Source organism: Pelodiscus sinensis, chromosome 4 (assembly GCF_052426305.1).
Source record: "Pelodiscus sinensis isolate ZL-2025 chromosome 4, ASM5242630v1, whole genome shotgun sequence".
In the NCBI taxonomy this organism is placed as follows: domain Eukaryota; kingdom Metazoa; phylum Chordata; order Testudines; family Trionychidae; genus Pelodiscus; species Pelodiscus sinensis.
In genome coordinates, this window is record NC_143055.1 from 132,934,116 (window position 1) to 132,959,691 (window position 25,576).

General features: G+C 47.4%; 1 long non-coding RNA gene across 2 annotated transcripts in view; it reads right to left on the minus strand.

Moving 5' to 3' along the window:
• LOC142829391 (uncharacterized) overlaps positions 1-25,576 on the minus strand; it is an 88,364-nt gene that overhangs the window by 57,053 nt on the left and 5,735 nt on the right. Inside the window, exons 2-3 of one of the 2 annotated variants that reach the window (XR_012903782.2) lie at positions 24,209-24,310; positions 2,894-5,001 (exon numbers count right to left, since the gene is read on the minus strand). This is a non-coding gene — a long non-coding RNA (uncharacterized LOC142829391). Of the gene's footprint in view, positions 1-2,893; positions 5,002-24,208; positions 24,311-25,576 lie in introns of those variants that run through there. The other variant, XR_012903783.2, reaches the window with a different exon arrangement.

Genomic DNA, 25,576 nt, shown 5'->3' on the forward strand with positions numbered 1-25,576 from the left:
AGACTCCAGATCAAGCCATGCAGTAGACTTTTCATATTCTCATGGAAGAGATATTTGTCAGCCGAGAGAGAGACTTTGTGCTGGTTTAATGGTCAGCTTGGCTCTTTCTGGTGAGAACATAAACCATTCATAGCAGAAAGGAAGAAATGAAGGTCCAGAGCATAAGAATTCCTTCTTGCCTTAACATCTATTTAAAAAACAAACCCCAAACATATGATTCCACTTATTTAAAAATTTGCAAAAATATAGAGGCTGGTGAGTTTTTGTTGTGGGCATGAGCCAGGTCTCCTTTTCAGTTGGAAAATGATAGGGTGTTTTGGTGTAATTGGCTAATGGAAAAATGGGTACATAATTTTTTCACTTATTCCGTCAAGAACGGAAGTACTGAGAAGTGGACAACAGAATACTGCTAAAAGAACAATAATCAAGACACCTTTTCCAGTTCTACCTGGTCTTTAGACTTAAAAATCCCCCCACCAGTAAGTCAGTTGCCAGTAAGGCCAAGAAAATCACGAGAGGCATTTGTCGTGTTCTGTTAACATCATGTTGCTGCTCACCAGCTGGCAGCTTTCAGTACCGTGGCTGTCAGGAGCGTCATTGACTGCACATTTCAGCAAATGCCATCCATGTGAGGATGGGGGCAGTAAGGGATATAATTAAACAGGGTCATCTCGACTTTCAACTTTTCCTCTTCAGCTAGATCTAGGCAGTAGGACCCAGTGGTTAGACAATAGCCTAGAATTTAGAGCCAGTGTCAAGTCCTTGATTTGACAGTCTCCTTATCTTAGTGCAGGTGTCACTTAGCCACAGATCCCTGCCCCAGCCCAGAACTCGCACCCCACACCCAGCCCCCCACCCCAGCTCAGAACCTGCACCCCACACCCAACCCCCCCATTCCAGCCTAGAACCCACACCCTACACCCAGCCCCCTTCCCCAAGCCCAGAACCTACACCCCCTCCCACACTCGGCCCCCCCTTTCCAGCACAGAACCCACACCCAGCTCCCTAGCCTAGCCTAGAACCCACACCCCCTCCACACCCAGCCCCCCATTCCAGCCCAGAACCCACACCCTCTCCCACACCTAAACCCTTTGCCCTAGTCTGGCCAACCTCTTCACCCACTCAAATCAACAAGAGCTTTACCGTGGATTTCACTGAGAGCTGATTTAGGCCAATGCGGGATGTTTTTAAAATTCCCGCCCCATTAAGGAGATCGTTACTAGCAGTCACGCCAAAGCTGCAGCTAAATTTTTTTTTTTTAAAAAAGCACACGACAAAGGATAGCCAGCCCTATTTCTTCAACACCACATCAACCCCAACAATTCACTCCGGCCTGGAGTTTCACAGCAGGTCTATTAAAGAGGAATGGCCAGGTGAGCCATTGCGGGAGCTCATGAAATGTGACGTGATTCCTGGCCTCCACTGAACAGCAGGCCAAAAGCAATGAAAATGGGGGAGATAGCACGCAGAACAGCTGCTTTGAGGCCCTTGGACAAGATCTCTGATTGTCCCTTCTATTAGGCTTATTATGAAAGTAGCTTCCTTCGTGCGAATGCCACCAATATCCTAGCCCTCTAATATTGGATAGGATGTGATATCCATTCATTCTCTATAACCAGAGCACTTTACATTAAAAAAAACAAAACATTTGCCCAAGCAACGGAAGCAGCATGGTTGGAGGTATGAAAATTGCTTGTCTAGTCAAAAGACCTGATGCAGTCAGGTTAACAGACGCTGATCTTCCTTGATATTAAAATAATTTATGCTAATTTGTGCCAGCCGGTGGCTTGGTTGCCTTCTGCTACTTGTGACCACTGCGTCTGGGAAATTATAAATGTCCCATTGTCCGTGGATTTCATTTTTCGGGTTCTGTTTCTAGAGTGCTAGCCATTGAAAAGTCAAGTGTTCCAGCAGAAAGCAGCATTTTTAGTCCTACTGCATGATCCCGGAGGGATTTCCACTACCTCTGTGGGTGGACGGCACTTTACTGTTTAGAAGTTGTGCGTGGGATTAAGCTATCACACACCAAGAATGCTAATTCGTTCCAAAGAAACAAAAGGAGAGGCTGAGCTAGGAGGATGGTAGAGTTCTATTTTACAGGCTTTGGCGCCGGGAGGGCTGGCTAGCAAACAAGAAATGGTCATGAAATAGAACGAAGGTTTCAGAACGGGTTTTTGTTCCGATGCAGAATGAAACTGACTTACTATAAAAACAATTGAGACTAGAAAGTCTGACCAGGCTTACGGCTTCGGCCCCCGCCCAGGTAGTGCTGTGTCCAGGAGCCATGAACCATTTATATAGGGTCCTGATGCCTGAGCCACCGTCTGGAAATTCAGTGGCAAGGGTAGCAGGATATAAATAGAAAACGGCCAGAGGCAGCCCGCGGGCGGCTCAAAGCATTCGATGGGCCGCATCTTGCCCAGCCCTGCCCTAACCATGATCTTATAGGGAAGGGGTGGCCAACTTGTTACAGACAAAGAGCCAGAATAATGGCGGTGGATACAGCTGGTCCCCAAGTTACGAACGAGTTATAGACCAAGTGTTTGGTCCGTAACTCGAAATGTTCGTAAGACAGATCCCACTGAGTTACATTGCAACCGTGCTTTTCGTAAGCACAGGTCATGTTCGTAACTTGGGGACCTCCTTTTACAACCACTTAATGGGAGGTTTGGTCATAAATGCGAACAGTTGTAAATCGACCATTTGCAACTTGGGTACCAGCTGTGCAGCACAAAGAGCAAAGGGGAAAAAAGTTGAGGGGGTGGGATTGGGGGGAGGGGAGAAAAAAAAAAAGCATTCCCAGCTGTTGCCCTTTTAAGAGCAGAGCAGGCATTGCCCTTTGAAGGTGGCCATTTTGAAGTCTGCATGGGACTTTGTGACTCCAGCTCTGCCTCTTTCAGAGCCGCCGGTGCGGGAGCCGCAATTTTTTCTTTGGGTTGGCCAACCTGCTATAGGCTCTTCTAGGTAGTGTGTCAAATTAAAACTTTGTTCCAACGGGTACACTCCCGTGTAATGGCAGGAAGTTGTGTCGAAAAGTTTGGGACCCGCTCAGGTCTGTGGGATCGATTGTGGCCGTGAGAGGTAGCTTTGCCTAATGGGAGCTGTGCCACGGAAGGAGCACTAGAAGCCGAGCTGGATGACATTTTCATCTCTTGTTTTTTTTTTTTTTAAGGCTTGCTGCTTCTGGCCCAGTTTCCAGCACCGGGATGCCCGAGTCCTACACACCAAACTAACACAGAAAGCTGGGGTTTCAGAGGGAGCACAAGGAATCCCTGAGCCAACCCCTCTCTTTCCCCACCCAAGGGTGATCTTCCGGTCATCCTGCCTCCCCTAGCAGACACAGTGAAGACCCACTCTGGATATGCTGAACCTGATTTAAAGAAGCAGAGTTTAGCTTGCAGTCTGTCTCACTGATTTGTATTCTGCAGGCAGTGGAGGGTTCTTCCCCCACCCCTTCCTAAAATAGCGTGTTATCGGACAAGATCTTTTATTGCAGCTGGTGAATCAGCGTTCTCCATACCAGGCTGAATTACAAACACAAACATTGCCCCTGCAGGAATAGCTGGCGTGGGGGTAGTGCTTCACGATCCACCTTCTTCACGCCTCTTAGGCCTGTTGTATTGCCGGCCTGCATCTGTGTCTCACTTCAGTCCGCCTCTCCTCTACATGTCTCCTGGGAGGAAGAAAAAAATCTTTTCCCACCAGCACAAGGCGAGCAGGGCCCGTAGGCACCGACGGAGTGGCTGAGATTCTCACTTCCTTTTGAAAACCCTCAAGTGTCACTTGTCCTGGGATCCACAGGGACTTCCTTGCTGGGGGTAGGTGGGACAGCTCTAGCGGGAAATAGCTCGCTGGCTCTCAGAAAGAGATCAGTGCCAGCTCACCTGCCTTAGAGAATGCACCAATCTCAAAACTCTACCGGAGACGCAAAAGGCAGACCTTGCTGTGGGAAGGCCACGAGACCCCAAAGAGACCTTTCCAATACCGGCATCCTCAACCAGCCATCTGTCTGGTGTATGGGGCACATTTTCTCTTCTGATCGTCCTGCCCATACCGTGCGGGAACCTGTTAACATTACAAATGGCGGCTTTACTTTGTACGGGCTTTCCTGGTCCATCTTGCAAACGGGACGCTGTAGGGAAGCAGGCTGTGAATGCTGCAGGCAGCCAATCGACAGGAGGAGGAGCTAGGTCGGTGTGCCGGAGGGTGGAGCCTGACTTGTCTCTACGTTTTGCGTTCTTGTGCATTACCGGCTCTAAGCAATGAAGTTTACATTGCAGTCACCCAGAAATAGTATCTTGGGCGTTCTCAAGTTCTGGGTGTCATGGGCATAGCCTGGCAGGGTATGGGAGAGGGTTACCAGGGCCCCAAGTAACTGCCGGCCTTCCTTGTGTTCCCAGTGGTGTTGAGATGAGTTGTCTGAACTCCAGGGCCTTATTTTGACAGGATGCCATGCAGCCTAAGAGGGAGAGCATGATTCTTTGCTCATGGTGCCCTTAAAACTGTCCTTCACAGTCGCGCTCCCAGTCCCATGGTACCCCCATGGGTCTTAGTTGCCCCTGGGGCAGATGCAAGGCCGTAGCTGCACATCTTGTGGACTGAAGCTCGTGCCTACAGTAGCTTTGCTGTGACTTGAAGGCCTGAAATCATGACTGAGGAATTCAGTCAAGCAGAGGGAGGTCACAGGCACAGGTGGGATTCTGGAGCCGGCGGGGTGCAGGTCGCACTAGATCTCCCCATTAGGCCCTTCTGGACTTCTAGCCTGAGGCTGTGTCTAATCTCATGGACACTGCAGCTGGCACCAGCCTTGCCTTCCCTGCCCACGGACTCCCAGCAGAGATGTTGAGGCCTTCGCCTGGACCAGAAGAGTAAGCGATAAGGCCCAGATTCAAACGAGTAGGTAGGCACCTACGGTCCCGTGATTCCAATGGAAGTCGGGGGTCTGAATACCTTTGTGGATCCGGGCCCAACTGACTCCAGGAGGAGCAGCTGCATGCAGAGCTGTGAAAATAAATTCAGACACTACATTTAGGTGTCTAACTTCAGCTTGAAAATTTCGGCCTACGTGGGGTGCAGCCACCTCTCCCTCCTCAATGCGGGGCAGGACAGCCTGAAAACGCCAAGCAAATGTTCCTAACCAATCAGCCACTTGGATAAGAATTCCGACTGGGAAGTTAAAGCCTAAAGTTTCTTGACTAGCTACTCAACATCAAACAAGAGGCCAGATCCTTAACAGGTGTAAATCAGTAGAGCTTGGTGACCTTCAGAGGAGTGACCCGCTATGGAGCAGCTGAAGATCTGGTCCCATATCACCAAATTATGCCCCCTACTATGAATATTAATCCCACCTGTTGCTCCCACTCCAGCTAAGTCCTGGCATCCCTGTTTTGTTGTCTCCCTCCTAACTGTGTCAGCCCTCAGTAAGGGGTGGTGTGCACCTACATTGCCTCAGGAGCAAAGTACCGACAAAAAAATGTGGCTCCCATTAAGAACGGTCACACTGGGCCAGACCAAAGGTTCTTCTAGCCCAGTATCGGGTTTTCTGACAGTGGCCAATGCCAGATACTCCAGAGGGAGTGAACAGAACAGGGAATCATCATGTGATCCCTCCCCGGTCATCCATTTCCAGACAAACAGAGGCTAGGGACACCGTTCCTACCCATCCTGGCCAATAGCCATTGATGGATCTAACCTCCATGAATCTATCTAGCTTTTTTTTTTTAACCCTGTTAAAGTCCTGGTCTTCACAACATCTTCCGGCAAGGAGTTCCACAGGTTGACATTCCTGTAGAGTTTGAGTACCTCACACCGAATATGTAGCCCTCACATTCCTCATGAGATGGGGGGGGTGCTGTTATCCCCATTTTAAAGATGGGGAGCTGAGGCACGGAGACTTACTTGCCCATAGTCACACAAGGAGTCTGGTGAAGCAGGAACTTGAATGGAGGTCTGAGCCCTAGACCAGAGCCCTAACCAGTGAGAAATCCTTCAACTTGTGAGGAAATATTTTAGTTAGCCTGTCTGAGGAGGAGCGTAGTCTTAGCTCCCTGTGGGGATTGGAGGGACATGCATCAAACAGGCGTCTAGACCCCCTTTGGAGTGTTACACACAAGCCTTCTGAAAAGGCCATGTTTCATCCCAGTTTGGCAGCCAATTAGAAGGTCAACAGAAGACTGACAGATCGTGCCGGAGGCTCATGTGGCAGCAGTGATCTGCATGCAGATCGCAGGCGTCGGCTGCAGATGTGGGGCGCGCACCGTTGCTAACAGATGTATAATCTGATTAAATATGCAAGGCAATGATATTGTCAAAACCCATTAATCACTCTTTCAGGATACATTAGTGTCGGCTTTCCTGACAGCTGTGCTGATTGTCTTGGCCATGCAGGTATTGCTGCTCTTCAAAGTTACCCGAGTCTCAAAGAGAAAGCGCGACCGGCTGCCAAACGTACTTGGAATGCGGCGGGAAGAGCGTGGTCCAAGTTTGTCTGGGATACACGGCAGCAGACGTCTCTGGGCTAGCTGGGGGATTCTATTTTAACCCTCTACCTCAGAGGCGGGGACCCTACAGCCTGCAGGCTGAATCCGGCCTGCTGCGTCCAGCAGCACGTCACTGTGCCGTGAGCTGGAAGCCCTGAGGTGCAGGAGTCAGAGAAGTTCCGTGTCCTGCCCCCTGCCCTCAATTCCAAGTCTGCAGCTCCCCTTGGTTGGGAACCGTGGCCAATGAGAGCTGGGGGGGGGGGGGGGGTAAGGAGGGCGACACCTGTAGGAGCCGGCAGAATGCCCTGGGCAGAGCCACCTGGTCACTCCGCCGAGGGGTCGGACATGCTGGCCACCTCGGGAGAGGGGCAGAGCCTGCCCTAGCTTCACTGTGCTGCTGACAGGGTCAGGCTGAGGTAAGTACCATCCAGGCAGGGCCCATGCCCCTCATGCCCTCTTGAACCCTGGACTCCTGTCCCAGTCAAGACCCCCCCTTGTACCTGAACTCCTTCACAGACCACACCCCAATTCCTGCCCCAGCTTTGAGCCCCCCTACATCCCTAGCCCTACCCAGGTCCTGTATCACCTCAATTCCTTGCTGCAGTGCAGAGTCCCCTCCTGCACCCTGGACCCCTCATTTCTGGCCCCACCCTCGAACCCAGGGGAGGCCAAACCTGTGCCCTGCTGTGGGGCTCCAGCACCAAGCACCGGCTCACCCCGCTGTGGAGGAATCTCCAAGCCCCGGCACCCTCCACAGAGATGTGTGGGACCATGACTTTTCAGTGGGCCAATGGCCTCTGATGGAATAAAGGTTCCCCACCCCGCTCCGCTTCCTAGACCTGTATGCAGACCTATCGGGGCCCTGTCAAGGCGCGCACGCACATTTGGAGGAGAGCCAAAAGCATGGCCACACAAGGCACTAAAAGACAACCCTAGTGGCCCCCCAACAGAGCCGTGGCACAGCCCTTCCATCACCGAGTAAAACCTTGTCTGGATCAGAGAGTCGGAGCGCCGCCCACCTACGAATGCAAAAGGAAGCGAGGGCCCTCCACACCTAAGGACTTTAGATTTTAACTGCACAACCGACAGCCTGCGTGAGCCCCTGGGCAAGGCGTGGGGAGATCCAGCCCCACACTCGTGGGAGGGGCGGGGCTCAAGGCAGGAGGGGCTGGGCCAAAGGCAGCCGGCCCAGAGCGCACCTTCCCTCCAGCCCTTAGCATTGCCTGGAGCGTGCGGTGTGGGGCTCTGGCGGCGATTTAAAGGGCTCTGGTCACCGCCGTAGCAACAGTGGAAGCAGATGGAGCCCTGGGCCCCTTTGAATCACCAGCCCCCAAGACAAATTCCCTTTCCAGGCCCTCATCCCCATCAGCCGGCCTGGGTCTTAAAATCACATGGGCCAAGAATAAAGTTGGTACCTAAAACATGGCTGTAGGCGCCCAAGTGCGGAGACATTTTTTTTTTTTTTTTTTTTTAAAAGGTTGAGAATTCATTGCCATCCCTAGCAGCTGTGGTGTGGTCAGGACCTCATGGTGTAAGGCGGGGCTACTCAACGTTGGAAGCCACGCTGATACTCTCAGCACATGCCCACGGCCGCAATCTAAACCTCATTCCAGGAGGCATAATGGGGCGGTTGACAAGGGCTTCCCTTGTCAACCGCGAAGCGTCCAAACTACCGCGCTGTGCCGCCAAACAGCTGATGGGCACAGCATGGCAGCCATTTTGATGTAAATGGAGCGGTGATTATTTAAATCGCTGCTTCATTTCCCTATGTCTAGAAACCTCATCCACATGGCTCTGTCGACGGAGCCATGTAGTCTAGACATACCCTAGGGCTGTTGTTACGTCCTATTTCTCCTCAGTGACCATTTCTTGGTGGTAAGGCAGTTTCTCCTCAGAAATAAAAACATCTAAATGAGAGCAGAGCTACCTTTTCCCAGCAAACCATGCTGCTTGTACGATACCAGAATGTTTGATACATTCAAATGCTTTGCTCAGCTGTTGATTGTGAAAACTAAGAACAAGACTGAAGATGCTAATACTGTTTTGACAGGTTCTTCGGTGAAACATTGGAATTGGTTTGAAGTGCCTGTTTGTTTTGAAATTTCCTTTCATCTCTAAAATACCAGAAGTGTTCCACGCTCAGTTTAAAAATTCAGTACATTTCCAGTGGAATCAAACACTTTTGGACCTGACGCATTTTTTGTTTTGAGTCACTGAAAATGTTCAATAAATTGTTTAAAAGAACCCCAAAATATTCTGAAAATGTGGGAATCACCCATGATCAAAAAAGTATTTTGCACACCTCTAGTCTAATTGTTTGAGGATCAGAAAAATGTTGGTCCCTAAGAGCATGTCTACACATATACTGCAGCAGCAACACCGCTTCAGTGCATCTGGTGGAAGTTTGAGCCAACACACTCTCCTCCCTTCCCCAGTAACCTCAGCCCAACCAAGGGAAAAGGCAACATCTTGGATCAGATGCATTCCCAGATTCCTAGAGAAGACTTCTCCAATGCCCCACACAGAGGGAGGATGGGGTGGAGTCCAGTAGAACTCCACAGCAGAGCACCATGGGAGAAGTGGAGTAATTTCCCCAACACTTATCTGGGAACTGAGATGGCAGTAAAGCCACTTGACAGTAGCCCCCACAAGGTCCAAGCATCACAGCTTTTAAGGCAGCCAATAGTTAACAATACTAGTACAGATGCTCCGATCTTCATTGGTCTTAGAGGAGATCAGCCAGTCAACAACAGTACCCAGGATGACAAAGGGACTCAAAGTTCTCTTGATGCGATCTTGTTACATAAATCATTAACACCACAAGTACCGGTCTGCAAGGAGGTCACATGAGGGTTTGCATTCCCTGGGCCCAGGAAGGACAGCCACCAGGCACTCAGTCCCCTGGAAACAGGGACAGGTGGTGTGTGGAAAGAAAGCCACACCCAGGCCTGAGACACTCATGTTTATTAATTCAACACACTATTGGAAACCAAAAGCCTTGTATTATCTGGGAACTAAGGGTATGTCTACACAGCAACACTATTTTGAAATAACTAGTGCTATTCCGAAATTACTTAGTCTGTGTCTACGCAGCCGGCAGTTATTTCGAAATAGTGTCAAAATACCGTCCAGCTGGAGGACCTCTTACTCCAACCCCGGTAACCCTCATTGTACGAGGAGTAAGGGAAGTCGGAGGAAGCATGCTCTGTTTCGAAACAAGTGCTGTGTAGATGCGCCCAATTTCGAAATAAGCTACTTTGAAATAAGATACGCAATTGACGTAGCTCAATTTGCATAGCTTATTTCGAGTTAAGCCCTGCAGCGTAGACACAACCTAAGATAGCAATAAAGCCACTTGGCAGCAGCACGGCCCAGCCTCCACAAGCTATTATAGTTACAAATATTAAAGGAAAAATGTACAGAAAAAGTGGCCAGTTACATTTTCCTGGGGTATAAACGGATGGTGGCTCTCTCCTATGAGGCTCTATCCCCTCACAATAAGACACACACACATCCAAGTTTTAGTTTCTTCCAGTCACCATTGCATTTCCTCAATATCTTGTGCAACTCCTCCAAAACGCATAAATAGGTACCAGTTAACAGATCTCGGACTTCAAAAGTTATTTTCATGTTATTTCTCATTTCTAACTGGTGTATTACAAATAATCACATAGCGATCATGCATTCATCCAGATCGCTTTTACCCCATATTGGGGGGGGGGGGGGGGGAAGAAAGCTCCTAGTCGCTCCTTGACAGCGTATTGTACATATGTGGTCCTCCAGTTTTAGCTCATCATGTGCTTACTACCTACCTAGCGTCCAATATAGCCAACAGCAAGCATGTTTACTGAACGCAGCACCACACATGGTTGGCTTCAGCTTTGACAAGTCAGCTTCATCTTGATCTTTCCAAACGTTTGTTCAGAATGACCCATGCGGACAGTCCCCAGTAGCAGGGATGCTATAGAAATGTTGGACCAAAAAGGTTGCCAAGAAGTCAAGTCCTGCAGCGAGGTAGGACATGGTCAACCTACATTATCCCTGACAAAATGGTTTGACCACTGTATTCTTATCCTGCCAATGACTGGGATCCCACAACCTTCCCTGGCCGCCAAGTTCAGAGCTTAACTACCCTTGCAGGGAGGTTGTAGCTATATCTTCTCACCTAGTTCTCTCTTGCTGCAGATGACTGAAGGTAGGACAAGAAGCAGAAATGGAACACAATAGATCAGTCAACATGTGTGAAGACTTTTCAAGGCTCTCCTCCATCCCTAGGTTTCTTCCCTCAAGACTTAAGATGTCTTGTTTTTCCCTAAACTTTTCCTCGTAGGTCAAATTTTCTGAAAATTTTTCTTGTTCTCATCTGGAGACTCAAATTTTGTCCACAACTTTCCCAAAGCATATCACCCAGAACTGGACACAGTACTCCAGCTGAGACCTCACCAATGCTGAGAGGACCAGACAAGTTACCTTACGGATGATCCTCTGTTACTACAGCCTGGAACGATATTTGCAACTATCACACCGATGACTCAATTTGTGATCCACTGTAAGATCCTTTTCAGTAGTTCTGTTACTTAGCCAGTTACTCCTCATTTTGTAGTTGAGGAGTTGATTTTTCCTTTTTAAGGGAAGCCCTTATCCTTCTTGAAAGACATCTTGCTTAATTCAGACCAATTCTAATTGGTTAAGGAAGTTCTGACTTCTAACCCTGGCTTCCAAAGTACTTGCAACCCCTCCTTGTTTGGCATGATCATGTACAAAGTTTTATACATGTACATGCTTTCCACTCCATGACCCCAACTATTGGCTAGTATTGGACTCAGAACTGAGTCCTGTTGGGGCCCTACTAGATACACTGTCAAACTGGGAGGGAGCTATTGGTCACTATTGTGAGTAGTGTCTTGCAACCAGCTGGGTGCCCATTTTTCACAATGTCATCTAGACTTCATTCCCCTAGATTGAGACCATCATGGGGGACTCAAAACCCTTATATAATAATACACAAAGATGTCCAAGTTGACCCTTTCTACTAAGGCAGTAACCCCATAGAATAAAGAAATTTGGATGTTTCACATGATTCGGCCTTGACAAATCAATGCTGGCCATGTCTTATAAGCACACAGGAGCTTATAAGTGGATTGTTTGATACCTGGAAAGAGAACAGACCAAGGTATTCAAGTTAGACCGATTGGTCTATATTTCCCCAGGTCCTCTTGCTACTTTTTAAAAAGGGAAGAAACATTTGCCCTTCTCTAATTCTCTGGGACCTCCCCCAGTCCTCCGTGACTGCTTCAGTGAAGTCCCCTAGGATGAATTTATTCCAGCCCTGCAGGCTTGGGTACGTCCAGCCCATTTCAATATACTTTAACCTGGTTGCCCAAATTTGGAATGTGTTCTTTCCCTCTGACTACATGGAGTTTCTGATCACCGTTAACCGTTCCAGTGGAGACCGACGCAAAATAAGCATGAAACATCCTCTGCCTTCTTGATGTCACCACGTGGCAGCAAAGGCAAGCTAATAAGTGACCTACACTTCCTCTTGCTCCCAAGATGGATGGATCTGGGAAATACAATGGATCTTCCACAACAGAAGAAATGGCGGAAGTTCTCCCTCAGTCAGGTGGGGTCACATCTCCCCCAGACCTCAAGGGGGCAGTAGCAGATCGGATGTATTGCTAGCCCTTCCCTCCACCCAGTCCCGTCTGACAGGAGCTGCATTGCCTCTCCCGTGCCGAGTTGCAAGACGGTAAAGCAGCTATTCTATTGCTGCCATGTACTGCCCAACCTGACGTTCTCATTTTAGGAGATTGTGAGAATCATGATGAGGCTTTCAAGAGGAAAGTATTCCTCCCTTATCTGCTCCCTGCCAACGTGAATTATAAACCTCACTTGGGTCTATAATTCACACTTCACCAGAATCGTGGATTGGAACCACAGAATCCACTGTCCATACTAGTGTCTCTTGTGAGCTAGTTTAAAAAGGGACGTCATAGCAACGTAAGCAGTAGCACCAAATGCGCTGGCCAGGGCAGGCTGCTGTTCCCGGACTAGCACCGCAGAAGCGGAATCACTCCCAAAAAGGATAACGTGGCTTGACGCGTCGCTAAGCCGCAAGCCACTGAACTGCACAACTTGGAGGCAAGCAACCAGGCCGTCGGTGTGAGACTGTGTACAGCAGCCGCGCTGCACCTCCACACAAGGAGGGTCATCTATAATTAGAAGCCCGACTCTCAAGCATGCCGACACAGAATCTTAGCACGTCTGCAGCACTTAGTCAATGATCGGAAGACAGATCAGGCGACCCAGAGCGCATGCACCGTGCTAATGTCAAGAGGCTAATTGCATGCCTCAGGCATGCGTCTTAGAACGGGGACACCTTAACCTGCACTTGCAGACGCCGTCAGCAAAGGCACTTCAACTGTTTTGTGTTGCTTTATTTGCCACACGTCCGCCCGATTTCCCAGTTTCATGCCACTGCCCCATCTCACCGCCACGTAAATTAGCGAGAGGACCTCTTCATTTGCTTGCCATGAGAACTGTCATTTGAAGGAGAAAATAGCTGCTCTGAATATCAGTAAGGAGCAGAGCAGCTGATATAGCTTAGATATTTTCCATCAGTTTAAGATTCATGTTTCTGAAGTTCGCTTTCTCTTCTATTAATCATGGTCAACAGACGAGTCTTGTTATGGAAACAATTGGGCATTAATATCCCTAGGCTTTTTTTTAATGTTTGCATTGAATGGTTTATGAACACACACTATTGATCTTATTCAGGAAAGAAGTATTGCTGACAGTTAAAAAAAATCCAACATTTGCTACCTAATCCAGCCTCCTAGATCAGTGTGATGGGGGCATGTTTATACCTAAATTACATTTTTAGCTACAGAGGCTACATTACCGTTTCTTTGCACCTGTGAGCAATTATTCAGAGAATGTATTCTTAAGCAGCACGTACAGCAAAGGTTGGGAGTGGTACATCCAATACATGTTTTGAACGAGGGAACTTTTGAAAGAAGGGATATTATTAAATGAGGACATGGTAGGCGAAAGAACTAGCTGTTTAATAGACCGGTAGACAGGTCACAAGCACCGAAGAGCAGTTCTTCCATTCATAGCATGTGAGATCCCCAAAAAAGTTCCTTTGGGAAAGCTTCCAAACATTACTAGAATGTGTTACTGTGAGGACAAGGAATATACTGTTCACAAATACAGTCTTTAATCTGAAACAAAGTGTAGCTGAATTTTCTGGAATTTCAACAAAAATTGAGAGGGTTTTTTTTTGGGGGGGGGGGAGGTTGAGGGAAAAGGGATTGGAAACATTTCAAGTTCTGGAAATCAAAGTAGAGTTCTTCTTGAAATTTTTCAAATAAAATGCTATTTTCCAATCACCTCGAATGGTCACTACATGCATCCATTCCAAGGCCTGATGACCTCTCGAGGTCCCTTCCAGTTCTAGTATTCTATGATTCTAAGATATAGCTCTTCTGTGGGTAACTTGGATGTTCGTTATATGGGGGCACTGTCAATTCTGAATGAAGTTCACGGCTTAATGGAAAGGCTGTCCTATGGGTGCTTCCTGTCCCTTTTATAAATTTCCCTGGCCACTTCCCTTTTCTTTTAGTCACACAACTCTCCTGTGGGAACTACTTTTCCCTTGATACACTTGCATGAAACAGGGGGGTAACAGGGAAGTGATGGGGCTGGCTTTTCCTTACTTCATTGGATGACTAGTATGTCTATCAAACCAACTGTTACTCCTTTTTGCATAATCCCGCCCTAATCTGAAAAGGAGGCTGATGTGCTAAGGAAGTTAAAACCATTTTAGCCAACAGAATCCCCAACAGGAAACAAGCAAGACGACTCTGGAATTCTGGGTCTTGTGTTTCTAGTAGGGATGTAATTGGTTAACGGGCGCCTGGTCCGAGCAGAGACCAACCCTCAGGATCAGTTTAATGTTATGTTTAACTGTCTCGTTTCTATAGCACTAATCCCATTTTGCTAGTTGCATCTAGTCTTACTCCAACGCCAGTCCTATTAAACATCGCCACACTGAGGGGAACCATTTAAAAAGCTGCTACCCATAGGATGATATAAGCACAAAGACTCAAGATGAGCTTCCAAGGAAGATACACTCATTATTTAAGTCTCTGCTTGAGGAAAACTCTTCAGCATGCGTTTCGGATGATTCCTGTTCAGAAAAACCTTTAAAAACCCCACAAGGAGCCCGGGTCTTCAAAAAGGTATTTAGTCTTCTCACTTGCATGGAGTTCAAAGCAAATTAGGAGCCTAATACCTTTGAGGATCTGAATTTAAGCATGTGCTTAAAAGGTAAGCATATGTTTAAGCTCTTCCCCAAACAGGAATGCCTACTTGGACTGCAGTAACAAAAAAGTCCACACCACAGACAGACAAAGACTCACTCTGCAACTACCTACCTATCTGTATGGCTCCTATCTCCATCAATATCTTTCTGGTGAGGATCAGGAGCCAGTAGGGCTTGTACTCCTAAATCACTTGGGCACTAAAGACCCTCCCCCTGAAAGCAATACAGTTGTTTCCTTAGTCTGAATGGAGGTGTGAAATCTCTCCTAGAGGAACCTAGAAGGAGCCCTGGGTCAGGGTAAGATGACCCCAGCCGTCTTGTGACAAAAAGCCGACAGATACCAGGACAGTTTCCATTTTGCTGGAGCAACCAGGTCAACTCAGTCCTGAGGTACTAGCCCTGTAGTGGCCAACTAGTTCTGAAGCAGTAGTCACTACAGTGGCTACTACTATAGAGAACTAGCTGCATTATTCTTAAAATGTAAATAATATAGTGTCTGCTGCTAAAGCCAGCTAGCCACACTCAACCAGCCAAATAGCCACATGTGGCAAATGGCTAACATGCTGGACATCACAGTTATTAAGTTAAGCTCAACTAGCCAACAGAAGGGTTGACAGTCCACACCCTCCCCCACCCCATGATCTTGCAGGGGATTTTACCTAGAGATCAAGCCATTGGCAACCAGCTCCCCCCTGCAGGACTGTACAAGGACAAGTGTTTGAACTGAGGCCAAATTTCTAATCTCACTGGTGATATTCCAAACCCAGTATACAGAAGATATTACTATGACTTTTTCATGGCTATTATCCCATTTGGGATATCTAGAATATTAAAAACCCTGCATCTGGTTTCTCAACCATGAGTACCAGCAACTCCAATAATTGGAAAACTAGGAAATCCATAGTAAAAATTGTCAAAATGTTCTATATAGCATCCAACCAATTTCTCTCTAATCCCATGCCATCCCCAACATGTCCTTAACTCTGCCCCCTAGCTATGCTAGTTTATGATCTTCAATTACTTGTTCTTTTCTTAGTTAGCGCTTTGCTATAAAAAGACATTGGTTTCAGAGTAAAGGAATCGTGTTATTCTTCCTCTGCTTTTAAAAATTAGGAAAAGTTGCTAGATCCACACACACACACACACACACACACACACACACCTTCAAAAAATCCTGAGGTACATAAAGCTAAGGCTCTTGCTATACTCCTACAGAGAGAATATAGCATCCCAGGGGTGCCCTAGGCGAACCATGCAATCGGTACCCCCACCTCCAAACCCCTCAATGATATTGCGCCACCATTTGGCTCCCCATTTAACTTGGCGCCCTACGCAACCGCCTAGTTCGCCTATATGGATGGGCTGCCCCTGAGCATCACCCTACCTCCATCTTCCATCAGAGCTATACCAATTCCACTGGGGCCATCACTAGCTTGAAAGCTGTGACGTTGCAGCTATATTGTGAACCAGGTGTGAAGAGCCAGGAAAAGGAGTCCAGTATGAGACACATACTGTGCCAGGTAGCAAGATGTAATCTAGGTTAGAAGAGTGAACGGTCCAAAGATAAATGTATTTTCCCCACTCAATGTTAGAAGCTAATACTAGCTATTCCCTTTCGTGCTGTGTAAGCCGTTATATAAAGTAACTCGTGCAATTCACACTGGAAATAGTTTCTCATCAGAATTCCTCATTTAGTCCTGGCATTTAAACACTCCCCAGTGTCAATGACAATGCATTGTTCAATACGGAAATAAATGTAAAGCATGATACCGACTCCAAGACAGTTGGCTTATCCTACTGAGCGGTGCAAATATGTGAAGGGCATATGGATTAAAAAAAAAGTAGTGAGTTGCTTAAAATATCTTCTCTCTCTCAATAAAATGGAGCTACAGAATCACGACGCCTTCCCACTGACTTTACACATACAAAAATAAGCAAGTTCCACTTTTGGGCTTGAAAAATCAAGCTCTTTCCTGCTCCAGTGGTTAGCACGTCATTTTACCCAGGGGCATGTGCTAACGGAAGTGTCATCAGCTAAAAAAGGTTCATCCTGCTCATGTCAACCAACTGGGACTACCAAAGAGAAAGCCACTGGTGTGAGTCATTACAAATGGAATTAACGAGCATCCTGCGGCAGGTTGGTGTGTTTAAACAAAGGATTTATAGGAAGCGTGGCGCTCTAAATCCAGGCAGAGCGAAACCGGAACGGCAACCCTTCTAGAAGCACATGCCAAACCAAACAGAAGACCTCTGTGTGGTCGGCTTAATGAACCTTCTTTACGAACATACCCTTCCTGTTGAAACTTGAAGGCACCACATCATACCACCATAGAGAAGTAGCGTCACTGTTCATACCCATCAACTTTTTAAAGTGAGCCCTTTGAAATATTCAGATGTGTTGGCTTACTGACAAATTGAGACAAGATGCTTTGAGGGCACAAATCCAACCACCACAACGTAAAGGAGTAAAACAAAATTAAGCAATGCGTACAGGTTTCATCAAAAGGGGGCAGCACTAGCGACATGTGGAGTCAACACAACCCTCTTGTTCATCGTTATCATCTGAGAGCAGGTGGGTGCCTAATCTTGAAGGCCTGGGCAAGTACGCGGTTCTCGTGATCGTTAATTGGGCAGCTATCCCTAGTGGTACAGGCACAAACATACGTCACATAGCAGCACAGGAAGTAGTTCAGCCATATTCTCAATCCAGGACGCAATGATGATCCAGTATCAGGTTTGCCTTGGTTTGTAAAGACACTCTTCTGACGTGCTTTTCTAAAGGGTCTTCATGTGTGGAAGTTTTGGCAGGGACCAGTCCTTTTTGATGGCTAGGTGGAGGTGCAAGCATCTCCCTCTCCCTCCCTCTCTCCCTCTCTCTCCAGAGAGAACAATTTGACCATCTTTGAAGCCCCAAGAGTTTGGTTTTGACAGATTCCCCCCTGCCCCATACCAAACAGGCTTGGTGCAGTCAACTCTCGTTAACTCATGCACATCACGAAGTGTGATGCAGATCAGTTGCATGCCCACGTGTGATGCAGCCCTTGCCGGTAAGGTGCATGTTTCAGTCCATGTTTCTATTTTTTGACATGATGGAATAGCAAAGACCAGGACATCAGTAGCAGGAGACCTAATTACACTGCTCCCTTTGATACAAACATCTCCATGCCAGCTTCCTCTTCCGTACCGGAGAAGTCGACTCTTCAGATCTTTCACCGATAAAGGACTGTGCTACCTCACCGTTAAAATACAGGCCAGTCAGAAGCAGAGTTCGTGGAGTTACTCCTGCTCTCAGGTGCAGTTTGAATCCCATATTCACTGGGGAACTTTATGAGTGATCATTGGTTGGAAGCCATGTTTAGAACCTTTTTCCACGGAGGTACAGGACATCCACTCTGATATTTCTTGCGTCCCGCTTGAGCACCAATCCAGAGTTGTATTTCTTCAGGCTTTCACCTTTACGGTCAGAGACTGATCACAGGATGAGTCTGGCCAAATCCTTTTAAGACCTGCCTGAAGTGCTCAGCAACTGAGCTGAATAGGTCAAATTGATCCTCTCCTTGTTGGCTGAAGGCTGTCATGGCATCTCAGATGGACACTGTCATTTTTGGTGGGTGCTCTCAGCTCACGGATTCATTCAGCTTGAACCTCCAGCTGACTCCCAAATTCAGCCTACTCTATCCTTCTCATTCCATCAGCATGGAAGCAGGACATAGGCACGGGCCCCGTTTGGTGAGTGAGAACAATTGCCACGAAGGTCATGGCTAGACTGTGGGGATTTTTTGGGATACCAGAGATATCCTGAAAAAACTCCGCCACGTCCAGGGAACGTATTTGCTCGTCTGCTTCCCTCCCTCCCCCCCAGAAGAGCAGATGCGCTCTTTCAGAAGCCCCTTTATTCCTCGTTCTATGAGGAAGAAGGGGCTTCTGAAAGAGGGATTTTTCTGACATTTGGCCCAGTCTAGATGGGCCAAATATTGGTAAAGCCTCTTCCAACAAAAGAATTGGAAAAAGGTACGCAAAATGGAGAGTGGTTTCACATTTCAGGATCGAGTGGTTGAGGCATGAAGCTGAGGACACGGTTGGTAAAAGCTGTAACATGTTCTTCATCCATTCACAGTGCAGAGACAAGGACCAGTTTGGGGAATGCATCTTCTCTATTTCTGAGAACCACCTCTCTCCCGTAGCTTTTGCTAATCCATTAGTATGAAGCGATGTACTATCGTCTAACACTAATGCCAACCTAGGCATCAGTGACACTGAATCAGAAAGCTACTTGTAAAGTCTTTCAAGGGCCAGTACTGTGTATGCATAGAGAATTACAATTAAATTCTACAGGTAGGCTGGATGAGAGGCTGTAAGCTTTCATAGGTCTCCACAGAGAAGTGCTTCCTGTACATCTCTTATCTACTGCCTATGCATTTTCAAGTTAGTACAAGGTGCAAGCATGTACTTCATTGACAGACTGTTCTGATCAACAAATTTCTGCTAACTGATACGGGAAACTAGCACTTCATTGCCAAGGTGGAAAGATTTCATGTTAGTCTAGCGTGAAGTGTCAGAATCGGACCTTTTCGCCACATGGTACACAGCGTCATGTAAAAAAATGATTTGCCCTTGCCAAAAAAAGGAAAAGGAAATCAGAATCGTAATGCATTGGGTGGTCACTTTGACCAATGAAGCTACACTGAGGTGTTGAAATGACCAGGTTTACTGTTAAGTGATTCACAGGGGTTCTGGAATATCTATCACTCACTCACTCACTCACTCACTCACTCACTCACTCACTCACTCACTCACTCACTCACTCACTCAAATTTTGGTCCCCATGGAGTCTCTCCCTCCTGAAGTTTTGTGGAACCACTTGACAGATACACATAGAATCATAGAGCCATAGAGCTGGAAGAGACCTCAGAAGGTCATCAAATCCAGCCCCCTGCCCTAGGCAGGACCAGTCCCAACTAAAACATAATCCTTCATCTAAACATACATAAAATAAGGTTTCAAATGCTTCCTGTTATGGGTGTGCGTAGTGTGGCTCCATGAAACCCCAAAGGCATGGCCCTTTTTGGATCATCGCTACACAGTTGTAGGCATTTGAGTGGCAACAAACAAGCACATTAAAACAAACATGAGCCTATTATGGAAAGGCCAAGACTTGCATTGGGACGTTCACTGGATCACTGATGTGTATCAAGTCTCCATTGTGGAGCAGACAAAAGCAATTTTGGAATCACTGTCACCCCCCCCCCCCATCCCAATACTAGCAGTGGGGCTATGCTCTGGCTCCCACTCAATCCCGGGATTGCTTTGCAAGGTGGGGAAGTGCTAGCCAGCAGATCTGGGGAGGATCTGAAACATGTTCCATGGGATGGGATGCTTGAGGCAGTAACACGAAGACCTTGGGCTGCTGAGGGCCGTAAGTTTGCAGGGCGGTCTGATTGCTTGAAGAAGGCAGTCGATGTTGCCCAAAACTCAACTGAGAAGGACAAAAACCAGGACGAGGAAGTAACCATCCCTCTCTGTGGGATGCTGGTATGCGCACAGCTGCAACGCTGAGAGGTAAGTGTGTAACCCACAGGTGTGCACGCTACTGGTCCCTCAAGCCAGCCCACAGAGGAGACAAGTCAGTGACAGCCACAGCTGGAGACCTTTGGCAGATCACATTCATTCTGCTGAGAATCCCAGCTCCATGCCAGCCAGGACAGAGGCTGTTCCTGGTTATAATGCAGCACCCGATATGCGATGTCACCCACCTTGTGACAATGTTATGTTGAGCTGAAGCAGGGGTGGGCAAGATATGGCCCAGATGGATCTGCCCTGCCAAGCCACCAGATCCGGCCTGTGGGCTGCCCCGGCGGGACCCTCAGGCACAGAGCAGCCCCAGTGGCCAGCCATTTTGAGCAGCCTGCCTCAGAGTCCTGCAGGGCTGCTGGCTGGGAGCCACCTTACCAGTGCCTCCTGGCCAGTTTGCCTCAGGCACCCCAGCCCCCCTCCCACTTCCCAACTCCATCCCAGGACACCCCCCTCCTGCCCCAGATCATGACCTAAACCCTCTGCACCTCCCCCAGATTCCTCCCCCAGGCCAGACTCCTCGCCTGCACCCATACCCCTTCCCGGATCCTGCACCCCAAGCCCCTGCCTGGGGTCACAACTCCCTCCGTCTTTAAATGAGTAACACCACAATGCCGTTATTCCTGAAAATAATTGGCATAATGGCATTGCGCAAGAGGGTTTTTCTAGTGCAAGAAGGGGCAGTGTAGACAGCTCCTTCTGGCACAAGAGCCTCTTTTGCAAAAATGGTGGCTCATTAGGTATGAAAATGAGGCGCGGCGATATGCCACGCTTAGCCTCATTTGCATATCTTGCACGCAAGAAGCCGCGAGTGTAGACATAACCCAAGACACCATAGGTAAAATCGGGAGTGGGCAATTATTTTTGCTGGGGGGGAATACGCCAAGATTTTGGTCCGTGGTAAAGGGCTGCAGTTTTCTACGGAAGGGGTGCAGGATCTGGGATGGAGGTTGGGTGCAGACGGGAGCTCGGGGTAGGAGACTGGGGTGCAGGAGAAGGGGTCGGGTCTGAGGGGGAGATTTGTGGCAAGGTGTATTTCTATAGCTAGTACGATCCTCAGTGCGTTTATTAGCAACCGACTGTCCAGCGACACAAGCCTTGAGGGTGATAAACAACAGTTTGAGTAAAAAATTGGGTGCTTAGCTGGTTCGCTGGGAGAGAGGGTTAAGATTCCCAGTCAGCATCTCCTGATTACCTCATTGCAAACACGGACCCAGCCACAAGGGCAGCGTGGGTCCAGAGAGCTTCCCCCTCATCCACAGATCACTGTAAGACCAGAAAGTGAGCCCCAGGCAAGTCCATGCCACCCCCATTGTGAGGGAACGATGCATGGACCACACACTGCCAGCTTCTGATGCCTGGGCTACACCAGCACCCACTAAAAATAAGGTGGTGTAGTGTCGTTTCTACGATTTTAGCCCTGAAGCGTTGCCACGAAGACCTAGTTATTTACACTGAAAAATGTCATCTTGGTTGGTATTTCCAGGAGAAAAATGAAGGTGGTAGGACCCAACTCCCTCCAACTCAATGGGAATGGGATCCTTCCTTCTTAGAAATACCTTTAAAAATGTCCAAGGGCATCTAGACACCTAATGGCACAGATAGGTGCTTAAGTTCCTAAATCCCTTAGGCATAGAGGTGACGTTTCCAAACCCTTGGGCTCACTCAGTACCTAGCAGCTTAAAAAAAGCTCCCCTCATGATTTTGAGAGTCAACAGCGCACAGAAGGGCTGAGGCTGTCCAAATACGACACTTTAGGTGATTTGAGATAAAAATCCTTTTAACGTCGACACCATTAAGAACCCACCTACTTTGCATCCATTGCAATTTCTGGGCAGCCTATCACGTGCGTCCTTACTGCCAGGGCCTTAGAGAGATTTGCCGTACCAGTAACTCCAGCTAGACACTGCCCCAGAGCAAAGGATGCAGTTCAGTGACTGGTGTATTGGGTCAAACCCCAGCCAGATGGAAGTTCTGCTACCGACTTCAACTGACTCCATCAGGACAATCTTTTACCCCATTAAATCATGCGAACCTGAGAGGCACTAGAGAGGACTGTCAGGAAAAACATTTGTAGCCTTCTCCTCTCTCCGGAAGGGCCACGTAGCATGGATTTGAGTCTTCACCAGCATCTCTGGTCCCTTTTGATATTACAAGCTCCATAGGAATGGAGCCTTAAAGGGTTAGTAAGTCAATAGATGTTAATAGCGAATCAATTGTTCTTGAGGTCAACAGGTTGCTTTTAACTATGGTTTATAGCCATCTATACCGCCTTCTACAGCTCAGAAGAGCTGCTGTTCATGTCCAACAGGCGTCTAACATCTATTGATCATTTATTAACACCTTATAAATGGTCAAAGAAAAGTTTCATTTATAAAAGCATGATTGGGTTCCTTCAGGGGACGGCTATTGAACGCTTTAGAAGGGCCCTCTGCACATTGTTAGAAATATTGAAGTTAAAAATAGATAGTATTGTTCCTTCATTTCATGTAGTCCATGGGAAAACAGAAAAAAGACTGAGAATAATGTTCAGTAGCTAAAATACTCTTAGGCTATGTCTACACTCGTGGTTTCTTGCACAAGTATGGCCATTCTTGAGCAAGAATCTGCAGAGCGTCCACACTGCCCGCCTGCTCTTGCACAATGAAATTTACAGTACGGCGTGGGAAGAGAGGGCTCCTTGCACAAGTGTTATGCTCTTTTTTATCAGGTGTAAGCTCTCTTGCACAGGAGCTCTTGTGCAAGAGGGCAGTGTGGACGCTCGGCAGGGATTTCTTGCACAAGAAAGCCCTATGGCTAAAATGGCCACCAGAGCTTTCTTGCACAAGAGAGTGTCCAGACTGCCATGGGCGCTCTTGCGTAAAAGCACAGCTCGCACATGGCAATGTGGACATTTTCTTGCACAAGACTTCTTGCACAAGAACCCTTGCGCAAGATGTTCTTGCACAAGAAGCCGCCAGTGTAGACACAGCCCTGCTGTGTCCTTCTGAATTTGGGAGCCAGTTTTCCATCACGAAGGAAGTCTCTATGAAGCCAAATAAAACCAGATTTCAAGGAACTATAGAAGGGAACTCACTCTAGTCTGGTGCCCATATTTTGGGCTCAGCTGAGATAAAAGCTGGATGTAAAATGCAGCTTAAGACACGTGTATCATTCAGCCTTATGGTACCATCCAGAAGATCCAGTCAAGTTTGCAGTCCCACCAGGATAGGCATGGTGCAGACTAGAGTAAGAGATGGTCTCTGACCCAAGGTTTTCAGTCTAAATAAAAAGGGTGGGAAAAGTGGCTTGCTCCAGAACACATAGCAAGTCTACTGCAGAGATCTTCAGACAGCTGGGTGTAAAAGCTGACTCCAGCAAAGACATGAGTATTTACACCAGCCGAGGACCAGGACTCAAGGTCTAAGTTAGTGCTCTATGCATTGAATCCACTTCCTCTCCAGTTAGGTCTCCACAAAGGTCTCCAACTTGAAGACCTACCAACTCTAGCTTCGGTTGGGTTGTGCGCCCGCAGATGAAGGAATGGGTGGCAGTTGAGGGCAGCGTCTCTCTCCCACATTGCTATGGCTAGAGCGCCATTTTTAGCATGCTACTTTGACTAGCATTAGCATGGGAATGTCTCCTTGAGCTAGGAGTTCCTATCTATGCCCAGTGTCCACACAACCATAGCTGGTTAGCAGGTTCCTGCCCAGTCATGACTGCTAGGCCTGTAATTAGGGTAGACCAGTCGGGTAGAAAAATAGCTTGATCAGCCGGCAAGAGATGTGGGTTAACCATCACAGCTCCCCCCTCCTTCTCAGAAATTCTGCTGATTTTACGTCGTTGGCCTTACCTTTCTGGCACTGAGTGAAGTCCTTTTCCTGAAGGAGCGACGAAGGCTTTGAGGCCATAAAATGGCTTTTTCCTCACACCTGGATTCCTCTGCCAAGGTTCTCTGCAATGAAATAGTAATGTGTGTCATTGTTTGGCCTTCGATTTCAGAATCACCTCCCTTACCTTGAATTGAAGGGAAGGATTCCTACCTCCCAGGTAGCTATTGTTTGAGGCTGTTTGCCTATCGGAGATACTGCATTGGTTTACAACGAGCAAATCCACAGTTATCAGGGTTAAGTGTTTGGGATGAAATCCCAGTTCCGTTAAAGTCAATAGGAATGGCCCTTTGTTTCGAGCTATTGCAGCAACACAGCAAAGAGTGAATTCTGCAGCCAGTTTTCTAGAGAGGGAATCCATGTTATTTCAAGCACCCGACTCAAACTTGTGTGAAAGACTTACGGATCCTGGCTTTCAGTCCTTGGCAGTTTGAGATTGTTACCTGTGCTACTAAGGGGCATTTTTTAAAGAACATAACAACGGCCATACTGGGTCAAACCAAAGGTCCATCCTGCCTAGTACCCTGTCTGCTGACAGTGGCCAAAGCCAGGTGCCCCAGAGGGAGTGAACCGAACAGGTAATGATCAAGCCATCTCTCTCCTGCCATCCATCTCCACCCGCTGACAAACAGAGGCCAGAGACACCATTCCTTACCCAGCCTAGCTAATAGCCATTAATGGACTTAGAACTAGATACATTCATTGCGGTTCTTTTAAACCCGGTTATAGTCCTAGCCTTCACAACCTCCTCAGGCAAGGAGTTCCACAGGTTGACTGTGCACTGTGTGAAGAAGAACTTCCTTTTATTTGTTTTTTAACGTGCTGCCCATTAATTTCATTTAGTGTCCCCTAATTCTTATATTATGGGAACAATAACTTTTCCTGATTCACTTTCTCCACACCACTCATGATTTTATAGACCTCTATCATATCCCCCCTTAGTCTCCTCTTTTCCAAGCTGAAAAAGCTAAAAGACTTTTCTTCAATTTTTGCTCATTCAGTACAGTGACTTGTGTAGCACATCCTGTATTTCTAATGACAGCAAACTTGTAAAGTTTTTTTTTTTAAAAACTTCCTTTAAAAAGGTTTGGAACTGGATGGAGTAGAATATTGATAAAACACTTCAAGTATCTAGTCAATAGATTTGTATGTAAATGAGGTAGCAATGCTATTGTTTGAAAAGATGAATTATGTAGCAAAAAAAACCCCAAAATAAAACACCCCTCCTCCCCGCCGTACACACCCCTCATTTAAAACAAAGGATCTGGACAATCAGTGGGTCCAAAATGGAGTTAAGCATTCTGCTTTAATTTTTCTTTTAAATACCCAAT